Source organism: Homarus americanus, unplaced genomic scaffold, assembly GCF_018991925.1.
Source record: "Homarus americanus isolate GMGI-L3 unplaced genomic scaffold, GMGI_Hamer_2.0 scaffold44383, whole genome shotgun sequence".
NCBI classification, from domain to species: Eukaryota; Metazoa; Arthropoda; class Malacostraca; order Decapoda; family Nephropidae; genus Homarus; species Homarus americanus.
The window spans coordinates 167357-183299 of record NW_024749198.1 but is presented as its reverse complement, the minus strand read 5'-3'; the positions used below and the strand labels follow the sequence as shown (position 1 = coordinate 183299).

General features: G+C 45.2%; 1 protein-coding gene across 16 annotated transcripts in view; it reads left to right on the top strand.

The window, feature by feature from the left end:
- Positions 1-15943, top strand: part of LOC121853307 — a 213670-nt gene that overhangs the window by 34805 nt on the left and 162922 nt on the right. For all 16 annotated transcript variants that reach the window (XR_006086302.1, XM_042347335.1, XM_042347334.1 and 13 more), the window contains one exon: positions 13415-13468. The gene's annotated coding sequence lies outside the window, so the exon portion shown is untranslated. The remainder of the gene's footprint in view (positions 1-13414; positions 13469-15943) is intronic.

Here is a 15943-nt window from a genome sequence, read left to right as displayed (position 1 = left end):
ATTGGTATTATTAAGTGAATTTATCTCTAGTTCAAATAATCTCGTTAAATACTTATACTTTTTAAACTTACTTATATTACTTTATTTACTTTCACGACATCTTGTTATTCCTTGTGTCTGTCTGGTCGTCTCTTGAAGGTCTGTCTGAGAAGTAAACAAAAGCTTGGGGTCGTAATCCTGCGGTGCTGTGTCTTTTAACCTCCCTCAGACGCCCTACATGGCTCCTTAAGTGCTGTCCTTCCTTCCTCCCATCTCTCCTTCATTCCTTCCCTCAGCCCGGACAGTGGTAACAATTCTCCCGGAACAATACGTTAGATATTATCATTTTCTTCTGAGATGGAACGGACGGACGGACGCCATATTGCATTCTCGTTTTCTGTTTTTTTATGAGGTTGACAGGGATGACTACTGTATTTTTTGTTCAGTTTCTGTCGTGTTTTTGTCGTGTTATTATCGTAGTTTCGTTCAGGTTACAGGTATTTTGATGATTGCTATTGTAGTAGGCTAATAATTACGGTGGAGGCTAGTAATTATACGGGTCGTAGAGGCGTGTAATTACGGTGACAAGCTAGTGATTTTGTCGACACACTAGTAATTATGTTGACAATACCTGGTTATTACGGCTATTAAACCAGTAATTACGAGTTATAAAACTAGCACTTATCACTATAAAAACTAGCGCTTATGACTACGAGAACTAGCAACTATTCCTACAACAAATAGCAATAACCAAAACTACATAACGTGGTAATTATAACTACAAAACTATCAGTACCACGACTACATAAAACTAGCAACTAATTCTACAAACAAACTAGTTAAAACAGCTACTAAAACTAGCAGAAAATATGGAACAATTCGACCTCTTGGTATTTCGTGTTGTGGTCAGGCAGGTGGTGTCAGGTGGTGTCATGGGCAAGTAGGTAAGTGGGTCAGGGTGGTGGTGTCAGGGTCAGGCAGGGTGGTGTCAGGTGGTGTCATGGGCAGGTAGGTAAGTGGGTCAGGGTGGTGGTGTCATGGGCAGGCAGGTAAGTGGTTCAGGGTGGTGGTGTCAGGTGGTGTCATGGGCAGGTAGGTAGGTGGGGCTGGGTGTGTAGGTGGGTGGTGTCAGGTGGTGTCATGGGCAGGTAGGTAGGTGGTTCAGGGTGGTGGTGTCATGGGCAGGTAGGTAGGTGGTTCAGGGTGGTGGTGTCTGCGGGTAGGTGAGGTGCATATGTGTCATGGGCGTGGTAGGTAGGTAGTCAGGTGGTGTCATGGGGCAGGTAGGTAGGTGGGTGGTGTCAGGTGTCATGGGGCAGGTAAGTGGTTCAGTGGTGGTGTCAGGTGGTGTCATGGGCAGGTGGGTCAGGGTGGTATCAGGTGGTGTCAGTACGCATTAATAATTACACCTATATCTTGTTACCTTTCCGAGTATTACAGTATTACAGTCCTCGTTACAGCTGGGGTACACACACACACACACACACACACACACACACACACACACACACACACACACACATACACACACACATACATATTATATTATATCGTTTCAGGAGCTGGTCTCTCAGGAAGGGCATAGTGAGTCAGGGAATTAATGCCTTTGTTTACATTCTGGGCCTTATGGTGTTTGCTGACTGAGGGGAGGGAAGGAAATGAAAGGGGTGGGGGAAGGAGATGAGAGGGGAAGGGGTGAGAGGGTAGGGAAGGACTTATGGGAGTGACACACACACACACACACACACACACACACACATTAAGTCAACACGAGTAAGAATGGCTCAAGAAATCCCTAAAAAAATGAGACCTTGTTTACACTGTGGTATTGGATCCGCCTGTAGCCATGTGGTGTTCGAATCTATAGCTGCTAGGAGATAGGTTCTGGTCCCCCTGCAGGTGTTTGGTGTTTATGCTGTGGACGTGGGCCTTGTGGGGTTGGATTCTTGTTATTATAAAGGATTGGATCATTTTAAATAGTAATAATATGGAACAAAATTGAAAGTTTCTGGATTCTTGTCATTATAAAGGATTGGATCATAAATAGTAATAATATGGAACAAAATTGAAAGTTTCTGGTATAATATCGGATCCGATTCTACAACACACACACTCCAATACCTTTTATGGCTGTATCTAGTAAATTTAAGGGAATGGGAGGGTTAGATCGATTCATTGAAGGATTATTTAGGAATTTATAGCCAAATCTTGTAATTATCCACTTTAATCGTGTTGATGGAGGTACTTGGCAACTACAATGTAAATAATGTTAGATTTTTTCATTATTTTGTTATTTAAAGATAGGATGTAGTGTTGAGGTCTATTAAAAGGAGTTCCTGTGTATATAGAACAGAAAGGGTCAATGAAAGGGGTTCCAATATAGCGTCAGATCCAAAGATTAATAGACTTTGAATTCGATGTCTTGGGGTAAACTGGTAACTCAACCAAAGTAAACAACGTAATTTTCAATAAACGTTTGAATCTACAGAGAGGACGAGGTGTTTAGGGAAATTAGGGTCTAGATTGATGATGTTTATAGTGTTTGAGCGTATCATGTACGGTCAGATTCCTTAATGAAAGGTCTTTGATTCTATGTTGTTGCGATTTTACGAAATATATAAAGTAATAATTAGTTAGATCCCATATAAACGTCTTTCCTATTTATAGAGGCATCTGGCAACTCTACCTATATAAACATTGGAATATTTTCGCTATTCAGGCGTTTATACACGAATGAAATAACTAGAAATTATTTTATTATGGTTCAATAATGTGTAAAGTGCCTATAGAACGTAGCTGCCTATGTGTAAAATCAAATCTATAGGCATAGATGTAGTTTTTGAATCGTTTGTGCTGGTGGTAAACTGGCAACTGGGGCGATGTAAACAGAGAGGTCGGGTCTCTCGGTGTTCTGGAATTTATAGAGGAGGAAGAGGCTCCGGGGTGCAGTTTATGGTGTTTATCCAGTGGTGGGGGCGGTGAGGGGCTGGATCTCTTGAATAAAGTGTCTGTCTGTCTGTCTCTTGCTGTCTGTCTGTCTCTGTCTGGCTGTCTCTCTCTGTCTGGCTGTCTGTCTGTCTTGAGTTAGTGAGGTCGATATATTATAGAAAAGTGACGAGGTTTTTAGGCAGAACTAAAGTAAATCTAAGGAATATATAGAAAATGGAATAATTAAGTAGTAATTATATATGAATTTAATTATAGTTTAAGAATTATTTATCAAGGAATTTAATTATAGTTTGAGAAATAATTATATTTCAAGGAATTTGATTATAGTTTGAGAAATAATTATATTTCAAGGAATTTGATTATAGTTTGAGGAGTAATTATAAATCTATGAATATAATTAATTTGATTAGAAAACGGTATGTGGTGTTAAGGGGAAGTATTAATTAATTTTATGGCTTTTATGCAACAAAATAGGAAAAGGTTAGGTTAGGTTATTGGTGTAATTATGGTGTTATTGATGTAATTATGGTGTTATGGTTAAATGATGGTGAAGGTCTGTATGTGGTTTGTGTGGGGGATGTTTGCGTGCGTGTGTGTGTGTGTGTGTGTGTGTGTGTGTGTGTGTGTGTGTGTGTGTGTGTGTGTGTGTGTGTGTGTGTGTGTGTGTGTGTGTGTGTGTGTGTGTGTGTGTGTGTACAGATTTAGGGAAGAATGCAGTCCTGTTGGGGCCCAGTAATTGGGCCCTTTCATGGACCCAGGTTAAAGGTTAGGCCAAGTAGGGGGCCTAATAGGACTTGAGAGGGAGGGAGGAGGGATGGAATGGTGAAGGGAGAGAGGAGGAGGAAGGATGGAGAGAGGGTAGGAACGGATTGGGAGGAAGTGTCCAGACAGAAGAGGTAAGAGGGATGGGAGGGTGGAGGAGGGAGGAAGGGAAGGTGGGAATGAGGGAGGGATGAAGGAGTTTTGTGGAGAGAGAGGGAGTGAGGAGGATGAAACTGGTGGGAGTGAGAGGGAGGATATGAAACAGTGAGTGGGAGTGAGAGGGAGGATATGAAACAGTGAGAGGGAGGATATGAAACAGTGAGTGGGAGTGAGAGGGAGGATATGAAACAGTGAGTGGGGTGAGAGAGGGGGATGATATGGAAACTGAGAGGGGAGGATATGGGGAAACTGTGAGGTGGGGAGGATGTAAGAAGAACTGAGATGGGGAGGATGAAACTGTGAGTGGGGAGGATATGGGGAAACAGTGAGTGGGGAGGATATGAAACTGAGTGGGAGGGAGTAGAGGGGGATGATATGAAACTGAGAGGGAGGAGGATATGAAACTGTGAGTGGGGGAGGATGTAAAACTGAGTGGGAGTGAGAGGGAGGATATGAAACAGTGAGTGGGAGTAGAGGAGATGATATGAAACAGTGAGTGGGAGTGGAGGGGAGGATATGGGCAGAGAGGGGATGATATGAAACTGGAGGGAGGATATGAAACTTGGAGGTGAGTGGGGTGAGGAGGGGAGGATGTAAAACAGTGAGGTGGGAGTGAGGGAGGGGGTGATATGGAAGCAAGGTGAGTGGGAGTGAGAGGATGATATGAAACTGAGAGGGGGATGATATGAAACTGAGAGGGGGAGGATATGAAACAGTGAGTGGGAGTGAGAGGGGGAGGATATGAAACAGTGAGTGGGAGTGAGAGGGAGATGATATGAAACAGTGAGTGGGAGTGAGAGGGGGATGATATGAAACAGTGAGTGGGAGTGAGAGGGGGATACAGGATGTGGTTAAAAACTGAGGCAGGTTCATGACGGGTTAATGTGCCATTATTTTTGTTATTTTTTGTTTGTTTGTTGTAGTTGTTTGCTGTTGGCTTTGATGGGGAGAGTTTATAGTTTAGAAGGCATCCTCCATGTCCTTCCTTCCTTCCTTCCTCCTCTTCCTTCCTCTTCCTTCCTCCTCCTCTTCCTCCTCTTCCTCCCTCCTCTTCCTTCCTCCTCTTCCTCCTCTTCCTCCTTTTCCTCCCTCCTCTTCCTTCTTCCTCTTCCTCCTCCCCCTCTTTCTCCCTCCTCCTCCGTCCTCCTCTTCCCCCAGACATAGTGAAACACTCTGCACCTCTTAACTATCAAGAGGTAATTGACCTCAATGATTTGTGCTTCTTTAATAATATATTTGAGTTCACCTGAAGATTAAACACCCTAACGTTACCTGAGGAGAGGGGGGAGTAGTTTGGTTAGGTTAGGTTAGGGTTTGGTTAGGTTAGGGTTAGGTTAGGGTTACGTTAGTGTTTGGTTAGGTTAGGGTTTGGTTAGGTTAGGGTTTGGTTAGGTTAGGTTAGGGTTAGGTTAGTGTTTGGTTAGGTTAGGGTTTGGTTAGGTTAGGGTTTGGTTAGGTTAGGATAGATTTAAGTTATAATAATAACACCACCACCAACAACAACAACCAACAACAACAACAACAACAACACCACGATGACATCACTATCACCCAAAAGACGAGATATAATAACTTATCCTCCCAAAACAACTCCCCATTATATACTGTAATTACCCAAGACGTTATTAGTATTACGTATTAATGACCGTAAAATTAGTGGTAGTATGATGAATGAGTTAATAGGGAGGGGGTTTTCAGCACTATGAGTATGATGATTTAACCCTTTGAGTATGATGATGTAACCCTTTGAGTATGATGATGTAACCCCCTTTGAGTATGATGATTTAACCCTTTGAGTATGATGATGTAACCCTTTGAGTATGATGATTTAACCCTTTGAGTATGATGATTTAACCCTTTGAGTATGATGATTTAACCCTTTGAGTATGATGATGTAACCCTTTGAGTATGATGATTTATTCCCTTTGAGTATATGGGTGGGGGTTAAGTTAGTGGGTTGATGGGGGTGGTTGGAGGGGTGGGTAGGGGTGAGGGTGGGTGGGCGGGCGGAGTGAATTAGAGTGGGTGGGTTAAGTGAGGTGGGTGGGGTGAGGGTTATGTAAGAGTGAGTGTGGGCAAGTGGGTTAAATGAGATGGTGGGTGGGTGAGGGTAGGTGCCGGTAATGCCCACTTGTGTCATGAGATGTGTCAATTAGCTGTCAATGGGTACTGCCCAGGTGTTCTAAGTGGTACAAAGGTGTCATAAACCGTGGGAAAGTTTTAGTGACCGTGGGAAAGTTTTTTAGTGACCGTGGGAAAGTTTTAGTGATCGTGGGAAAGTTTTTTAGTGATCGTGGGAAAGTTTTTTAGTGATCGTGGGAAAGTTTTAGTGACCGTGGGAAAGTTTTTTAGTGACCGTGGGAAAGTTTTTTAGCGACTGTCCTCACCCAACATGGGGAGGGGGCTGGAAAAGGTGCCCTTAACATAGCCTGCCTACAGAACCAACCTGACTGGGCAACCACATCCAGTAAGGTCATGCTCATGTGGTCGAGAACACCATTATAATCCCTGATCAAAATACAAACTATTCAACCTCTTATGGTTGCTGCATGGAATGTCGGGACCCTTCTGGATACTGGCACAAATGCACGTCCTGAAAGAAGAATTACCCTTGTGGCAAAAGAGCTGGTTCGGTATAACATCGACTTTGCAGCCATCAGTGAGTCCCAGCTCCCAGCCGAGGTGTATAAAGCAGGAGGACCTCTACTTACCAGCCATCTCCACTCTCTCCTGGAGAATATATGGGAAAAGGAGGAAACCCCCCAAGCTCTTAAAGACGCCGCCATCGTCAATATTTATAAGAACAAGGGAGACCGGTCAGACTGTGGCAACTGCTGTGGGATCTCCCTGCTGTCCGTTAATGGCAAGATTATCGCCCGAATCCTCCTACACAGACTTCTCCCTGAGGCGGAAAACTTCCTCCCAGAATCTCAATTTGGGTTTAGACCATCACGTGGCACCACTGACATGATCTTTGCTGCCCGCCAGATACAGGAAAAGTGCAGAGAACAGCTTCGTGACCTGTACATGGCCTTCCTCAACCTAACCAAGGCCTTCGACTCGGTCAACAGCGAAGCTTTCTGGGGACTAACTTGCTAACTTAGAGAAAGGTTAGAAATATAGCTTCAGGTTAAGATGAAAACTAAAAACAAAGATAAAATTTTAGTTTCTACAGGACTTAATCTATGGATAGCTTTGGAAGTTGTGTAAGGTAAAGGCCTAAATCAGGTGTTTTTCCTTACCTCTTCCTACCTGAGCCATGGTGAGTGATACAAGTCATTAAATCATTATACCTGTGTGTTTAGGTGAGGTGGTCGGCGTTCTGGTCCAGTGCTTGTGTCTGTTAACGAGTGTGTGTGTTTATGAGTATGTGGGAGGGGTGTGTGTGTGTGTGGGAGAGGGGTGTGTGTGGGAGAGGGGTGTGTGTGGGAGGAGTGCGTGTGTGTGTGTGTGGGGAAGGGGTGTGGGAGGGGTGTGTGGGAGGGGTGTGTGTGGGAGAGGGGTGTGTGTGGGAGAGGGAGTGTGTGGGAGGGGTGTGTGTGGGAGAGGGTGTGTGTGGGAGGGGTGGTGTGTGGGAGGGGGGTGTGTGGGAGAGGGGTGTGTGTGTGGGAAGGGTGGTTGTGTTGATAAAAGTGAAAGGTAACATCACTGTGTTTAACAGAAAGGAACAAATACGAATATCTAACGAGGACGAATCACTTAAAGGAACTCACCGTGATTAACGAGCATAACTGCGCAAGGTGAGGAGGGCTCTGTTAACGTCAGAAGGGGAGGAGGGGTGATTGGATGTGCTGTCATGGTGGTTATGGGGAGGAGGAGGTGATGGCGAGGATGGGACCTTAGCTAGGGGGTTTGAGGGTAAGGGTAGAGGGTTATGGCTATTCTCATGACCTCCCCCCCCCTCCCCTTCCTAAATCTCACCTCACCTCACGTGCACCTCATCTCCTCTCCCCCACCTCCCCCCTTCCCCCACCTCCCTCCCTCCCCCATCACCTTCCTTCACTTACCATCTCCTCCGGCCTCATTCTCCCCCCTCCCTCCTCCCCACCTCCCTCCCCACCCTCCCTCCTGTATCCGCAACCTCTTCCTATCTCTGTTGTTCTCCTCCTCCTCCTCCTCCCCTCCTCCTCCCTTCCTCCTCCTCCTCCTCCTATCTCTTGCTGTGGGAATGTAGGAGGAATTTCTCAGCATATTTAGAAGACAAAAGGAATTTACTGTTTGAAATACGAGCTTTATTTAGAGAGAGAGAGAGAGAGAGAGAGAGAGAGAGAGAGAGAGAGGTTGTTGTTAGAGCAGTATTATTATTGTTGTTTTCTTGTTGTTAGTGGTGGTGTGTGTGTGTGTATGGCTTCGTGTGTAGTGTGTATGTATAGTGTTCACTGAGGGAACGTGTCTTTCCCTTTTGCACACACACACACACACACACACACACACACACACACACACACACACACACACACAGTCACACACAACCCAGATTTTCCCAAGTAAATTAACTGTTACTAGTGAACACCTGTCGTTACACCTGTCGTTAGCTGACTGTTAGACTGTTACAGTGAAGTATTCCAATTTTCATTCCCGTCGCTCCAATGTATCATTCCTGTCATTCCTGGTGTCATTCCTGTCATTCCTGGTGTCATTCCTATCATTCCTGGTGTCATTCCTATCATTCCTGGTGTCATTCCTATCATTCCTGGTTCATTCCTGTCATTCCCGTCATTCCAGCCGCCATTGTCGACCTACTCTACTCTCTCTGGATCGAGTCTCAATTTCTCGAGTTTTGATTGGTCCTTCAGGGCAAGTATGTTGACTCTGATTGGCTGGAGAGAGAGAGAGAGAGAGAGAGAGAGGATGGGGTGGGATGGAGAGAAAGAGAGGGAGGAGGGAGGGAGGAGAGGGAGGGAGGAGGAGGAGGAGGAAGGGGGGGTAGGGTGGGGGGTAGGGGGTGTATTGATCAGATGCAGAGTCCAAGCAAGCCAGGGAGGGGGGGGGGGAGGGGTGAAGGGGAGGGGAGGGAGCTAGGGAGGAGGGGAGGGGGGTTAGGAGGAGGAGAAGAGGAAAGAATGGGGAGTGAAGAAGGAGGGGAAATGGGAAGGTGATGAGAGCGTGGAAAGGGTGTAAGGATTAGGGCAAGGGAGAAAGGGGTGAGGGGAAGGGAGGAGGACGGAAGGGGGGAAAGGGGGGGGACACAGGAGATTAATATACCTGTGTTTGTGTATTAATTAGTTTACCTTGTTAGGCCTAATTAACCTTCACAATTTAAGGTTGACTTTCTTTCTCTTGACGCACTGATGCCAAGTTCAGGTCGTGTTTATCTTTGACACTGTGCCAGGCGAACGATTGCCTACACGAGCGTTGGGCTGAAAAGTTCACGAGAGAGAGAGAGAGAGAGAGAGAGAGAGAGAGAGAGAGAGAGAGAGAGAGAGAGAGATAACAAGAATGGAAAGGGAGAGAAGAGGAAGGAAGGAAGGAAGGAAGGAAGAAAGAAAGAAAGGAGTAATTGGAAAGAGGGGGAGGGCGTAGGGAGGCCAATCACCAGCCTCGATACATAGTGCCTGAGTGTCACCAGCCAATCACCAGCCTCGATACATTGTGCCTGAGTGTCACCAGCCAATCACCAGCCTCGATACATAGTGCCTGTGGATTACTAGCCATTCACAAGCGTTATTACATTTAGGACTCGACCAATCATTAACCTCGCAACATCATTCTAAACGACTCGACCAATCATGGCTCTTCATTTATCGTCCTGTATGATATCCACCAATCAGGAACGTCGTCATATGTCTCGTAGGAATAATAACGACCAATCTCTCTGACCTTTGTTTAGCTCCCATTTATCCTCCTCCTCTTCTTCTCCCCATTTATCCTCCCTCCTCTTTCTCCCCAATTATCCACCCCTCTTTTTCTCCCCTTAATCGCTCTCATACCATCGTTAACCAATCGCATTCATCCTTATATCTCGATATTTCCGTCAATAGCCAATCAGAACCAGTGCTTACTTCTCTTAACCAATCAGCTTCATTGTTGATATTACCTTAGCCAATCAGTATCATTGTTGACATTACCTTAGCCAATCAGCATCATTGTTGACATTACCTTAGCCAATCAGCATCATTGTTGACATTACCTGAGCCAATCAGTATCATTGTTGACATTACCTTAGCCAATCAGTATCATTGTTTACATTTCATAGCCGTCTGGAGATACAGCCAATAGCCGACGGGGTAAGGAAGTTGACACGGACCAATAGCATCAGTTCGTCGTTTGCTATCCTATCGAAACAACCAATAGGGAAGGGATTGAGTTAGTAGCCAATGGAACTTGTTGATTCAGTTGCCTTCACATGTAATAAGTATTTTGATTAACCTCATCCTACCTAATGGAGAGGAGAGGAAGAGAGGGAGAGAGAGAGAAGAGGAGAGGGAGAGAGGAAGAGAGGGAGAGGGAAGAGGAGGAGAGGGAGAGAGAGAAGAGGAGAGGGAGAAGAGGAGAGGGAGAGAAGAGGAGAGGGAGAGAAGAGGAGAGGGAGAGAGAGGGAGAGAGGGAGAGAGAGAAGAGGAGGAGAGAGAGGGAAGAGAGGAGAGAGGAGGGAAGAGAGGAGAGGAGAGAAGAGGAGAGGAGAGAGAGAAGAGGAGAGGAGAGAGAGGAAGAGAGGAGAGAGAGAGAGGGAAGAGGAGAGGGAGAGAAGAGGAGAGGGAGAGAGAGAGAAGAGGAGGAGAGGGAGAGAGAGGGAAGAGGAGAGGGAGAGAGAGAAGAGGAGAAGGAGAGGAGAGAGAGAAAGAGGGGGTGGGAAAGAAGGAGGGGCATGGGAAATAAGAGAGGGGAAGGAAGGAAAGGGTGAATGAAGAGTGGAGAAAGAAAGGAAAAAATGAAAGAGGGAAAGATGAAAGGAAGGAAGGATGGAAAGAGATGAGAGAAGGAAGGAAGGAAGGAAGTGATAAATAGCAAGAAAACAAAGCAGAGGGAGATAAGAGGGAAAGAGACACTAGTCGATTATAATCCCTCCTCTCCCCTCCCTCCCCCTCTCCCCCTCTCCCCCCTCTCCCTCTCTCCTCAACTCATTTCTCACCAGCCAATAGGAAGAGAGGATTCAGGTGTAGTTTATAAAGTTTTTAGCTCATTGGCTGATGCCGTACTTGTCTGTCTGTCTCTTTGTCTGTGTGTGTGTTTGTGTGTTTGTTTGTGTTTGTGTTTGTGTGTGTGTTTGTGTGTGTGTGTTTGTTTGTTGTGTGTGTTGTTTTGTGTGTGTGTGTTTGTGTGTGTGTTTTGTTTGTGTGTGTGTGTTTGTTTGTGTTTGTTTGTGTTTGTTTTCTTGTGTTGTGTGTTTGAGAAAATTATTATTATAGTAAATGGATAAATCGCTTTGATGTTTTGTGTTATACTGTTATCTTTCTTCCCCCTTCCCTCTTTCTTCCCTCTTCCTCTCTCTCTCCTCCTCCCCTTTTTCTTCTGACCTCTTCCATCTCCCCCCTTCACTTCTGTTCCTCCCTCCCAACCTCCTCCTCCTCTCCCCTACTTCTTCCCCTCCTTCCTTCCTACTTCTTCCCTCCCTTCTCTCCCCTTCTCTCCTCCCTCCTTCTCCCTCCTCCTCCCTCTCTCCCTCCCTTCTCTCCCTTTTCTCCCTCCTTCTCTCCCTCCCCTCTCCCTCCCTTCTCCCTTCCTTTCTCCCTTCCTTTCTCCCCTTCCTTCTCCCTCCCTTCTCTCCCTCCCTTCTCCCTCCCTTCTCTCCCCTTCCTTCTCTCCCTCCTTTCTCCCTCCCTCCCTTCTCTCCCTTCTCCCTCCCTTCTCTCCCCTTCCTTCTCTCCCCTCCCTTCTCTCCCTCCCTTTCTCTCCCTCCCTTCTCTCCCCTCTTCTCCCCTCTCGAACTCAACTGTCAACAAATCCGATTAAAGACTTTCCCTAACTGTGCCGACTCTCTCTCTCTCTCTCTCTCTCTCTCCCTCTCTTCCCCCCTTCGCATCCATACATACATAATCATACGAGCACACAACCACCCACCCATCCATACATACACCCATACATACATACATACATATAATAATAATGGAAGCCCTCGAAATCAAAGATGGCCGGACCAAGGCCACCTAGGCATGAATTAGATTAAGGTGTAGAAGCTGTCGCCAACACAACAACCACACCCTGAAGCTGTCGCCAACACAACAACCACACCCTGAAGCTGTCGCCAACACAACAACCACACCCTCTGAAGCTGTCGCCAACACAACAACCACACCCTGAAGCTGTCGCCAACACAACAACCACACACCCTGAAGCTGTCGCCAACACAACAACCACACCCTGAAGCTGTCGCCAACACAACAACCACACCCTGAAGCTGTCGCCAACACAACAACCACACCCCTGAAGCTGTCGCCAACACAACAACCACCCTGAAGCTGTCGCCAACACAACAACCACACCCTGAAGCTGTCGCCAACACAACAACCACACCCTGAAGCTGTCGCCAACACAACAACCACACCCCCTGAGTCAACGAGCTGCATGACCCAGTAGTAAAGAATAGTCCGAGAAGACCGGACAACTCGCCAACTGCACTGGCTAACCATTACCCCGGAACACAATCCAAATCGATTAACATCCAGGTCCCCAATTACTGCTGGAGACAGAGGCAAATGGCGTAAAGAAAACTGACCATAGTTTCACCCTGCACCAGCGGAGAGACACACACACACACACACACACACATGGGGTCAGGCAAAATTGAATCAGGTTTTTGCTGTACGTTTTATTGAAGAGAAAACTCAATTGTGAAAACCTACACGATCCTTCAGCAGTGGGCAATATTGTTTTGTGTTTAATTATTGATGTTATGGTGTGTGTGTGTGTGTGTATATGTATGAGAGAAACGGGCGCTGGTTGGTCTATATTGGTTATGACGTCAATTGTTTGTTTATTATTTTTAAGTTAGATTGAGTTAGGTTAAGTTTGCATTAGGATTAAGTCATATTTAGGTCAGGTTAGGTTTAAACTACGTTGGTTAAGGTCAGGTTTTATCCTGTTCTCGATTGGTTTATCTAAAGGTTTAATTCAGTATTAATTAACTATTTTATCTGGTGTCGTACAAAGACAGTGGGCGGGGCAAGTGACGTCATAGTGTACTGGGGCCAATCAGGGCTCGTTATTCCCCCAAACCTTAATATTTTACGTAGATTAATTTAAATTTAATATAATTTGGAGATAATTATAATTGTATAACTACTGGGATTATATATCATGGTATAATATATATAATCTGATAATATAGTTATTTTTGTATAGTCTGTGGACAGATTTAAGTAAAACTGGTTCTATATTTAATTAACAAGGTATATTTAATTATCAAGGTATATTTAATTAACAAGGTATATTTAATTATCAAGGTATATTTAATTTTAATACCAATATATAATTAATTTTAGATATCAAATATAATTAAGTATAAGTAAGCCAATTAATTATAAGTATTAAAAACCTAATTAAATATAAGTAGTCAGGATATATTTCACGCTATATAACTCTGGAGATATTTTTTACCCTAATGAGAGATTTTATTTCTTTACAGGATTTGGAAGATGTAAATGAAGGAAGAGAGCAAGTCGACCAGCGATAGAGATAGGTAAGTACAGGTTAATTAACAGGTTGGTTGACCAGGTGTGTTAGGGGTTGACCAGGTGTGTGAGGGGTTGACCAGGTGTGTGTGTGTGGGGAGGGAGGGGTGACGACCTATATTTGACCTAATGTTTGACCCCTGACATAATGTTTTGACCCTTGACCTAATAAGAACTTAAGAATGGAGGAAACTGCAGCGGGCCATACTGGACAGTCCCGTTTACACCCAACCCCTATCGCTCATATATCCATCCAACCTATGTTTGAAGCTATCTAGCGTATTCGAGTTAATGATGATATTTGGTAACTTGTTCCATTCATCCACTACTCTATTTCCAAACCAGTGTTTACCTATTTCGCGCCTAAATCTAATTTTTTCTAATTTAAAACCATTGCTGCGAGTTCGCTCCTGGTTGGATAGTTTGAGTACCTTTGTTATCTCCCCTTTGTTTAGCCCTGACTTCCATTTATACACCTCTATCATATCGCCCCTCACTCTACGTCTCTCGAGGGAGTGTAAATTAAGATGCTTTAACCTGTCTCTATACTCAAGGTTCCTAATGCCCGGGATTAGTCTTGTCATTCTCCTCTGAATTCTTTCCAAGGACTCTATATCCATTCTGTAGTACGGTGACCTGAACTGAAGCACCTTAAGGTCACGATGATTCAGGGTGTGAGGGGGGGGGGGTCTTCCTGGCGGGTTGGTCTATTCTTGTAGGTTAGGTTAGTTAGGGTTAGGTTAGGTTAGGTTAGGTTTAGTCACTCTCTCTATTTCTCCCCTTTCTAAAATTAATCAGATTTTCCTTTATTCTTTATTTACTCTCTCTCTCTCTCTCCCTCCCTTTCTTCCTTCTTCCTTTGTCCCCTCTCTCTCCCTCTCTCTCTCTCTCTCTTCTTTGTTTACCCTTTTCTATCTTACCCTCTCTCTCCTCTCTTCCTTTCCCCCCTCACCCTCTCTCCCCTCTTCCTTTCTCACCCCTCTCTCTCCTCACCCCCTCTCTCCCCTCTTCCTTTCCCCTCTCCTCTTCCTTTCCCTACCACTCCTCCCCTTCGCTCCCTGTTTCCCTCTGATGAATAAATTGGATCACTTTCCTGGTTTATCGAGTCCCACACTACACCAGTCACCAAGACCTGATTTACACAGTTCAGGAGGTTAGGTTAGGTTAGGTTTGGTTAGGTTTGGTTAGGTTAGGTTAGGTTTGGTTAGGTTAGGTTTGGTTAGGTTTGGTTAGGTTAGGTTTGGTTAGGTTAGGTTGTGTCAGGTTTGGGTTGGGTTAGTTTAGGTTTGGTTGGGTCAGGTTTGGGTTAGGTTAGGTTTGGTTAGGCTAGGCTAGGCTAGGTTGGTCTGTTTAGGCTAGGCTAGATGATAGAACACAGAGATATGATCCAAAATCAACTTGAGAATAATACCGAGACTCTAACCTAACCTAACCTTAACTAGATACTGTTGTTCAATTAGCTCCAGTTAATTTTCTTTCAAGGTTACTGTGACGTCACTAGCCAGGTGTAAAGGGTCCCTGTGCCTGGTAATGAGATCAACTTATGACGTAACTCAGGTAACATTGTCGGCGGAGTTTACAGAGTCCCTTGATGTTTGTGTTTACAGAGTCCCTTGATGTTTGTGTTTACAGAGTCCTTTGATGTTTGTGTTTACAGAGTCCCTTGATGTTTGTGTTTACAGAGTCCCTTGATGTTTGTGTTTACAGAGTCCCTTGATGTTTGTGTTTACAGAGTCCCTTGATGTTTGTGTTTACAGAGTCCCTTGATGTTTGTGTTTACAGAGTCCCTTGATGTTTGTGTTTACAGAGTCCCTTGATGTTTGTGTTTACAGAGTCCCTTGATGTTTGTGTTTACAGAGTCCCTTGATGTTTGTGTTTACAGAGTCCCTTGATGTTTGTGTTTACAGAGTCCCTTGATGTTTGTGTTTACAGAGTCCCTTGATGTTTGTGTTTACAGAGTCCCTTGATGTTTGTGTTTACAGAGTCCCTTGACGTTCCCCTGTTCCTCCTCCACCCTCCTCCTCCTCTTCCTCCTCCTCCTCCTCCTCCTCGTGACACACACACCAGACAGGTACTCCCTCGACCACGACAATCAGAACCAGTTTATTGTAACTCAACACATACGCGCCTTTCCGCTCTCCCTCGCCGTCCTGCCCCACGCCCTTCTGACCCGCGCCCTCCTGACCTGGCGCCTCCTGCCCCACGCCCTTCTGACCCGCGCCCTCCTGACCCACGCCTTTCTGACCCACGCCCCTCATATTTCTCCCTCCCTCTCACTCATTCATTCCCTCCTTCCTTCCTTCCTTCCTTCCCCTCTCCCTTCAATTTTTTATCTCCTGTCCTTTTCCCTCCCTCTCCTCCTCCTTCCGTCACTTTCATATGAGATCTTTTGTGTGGTGGAAGAGGTGGAAGAGTGAAGTATGAGAGGAAACAAGAGGTGATAGTGTTGTGCGTGTGTGTGTGTGTGTGTGTGTGTGTGTGTG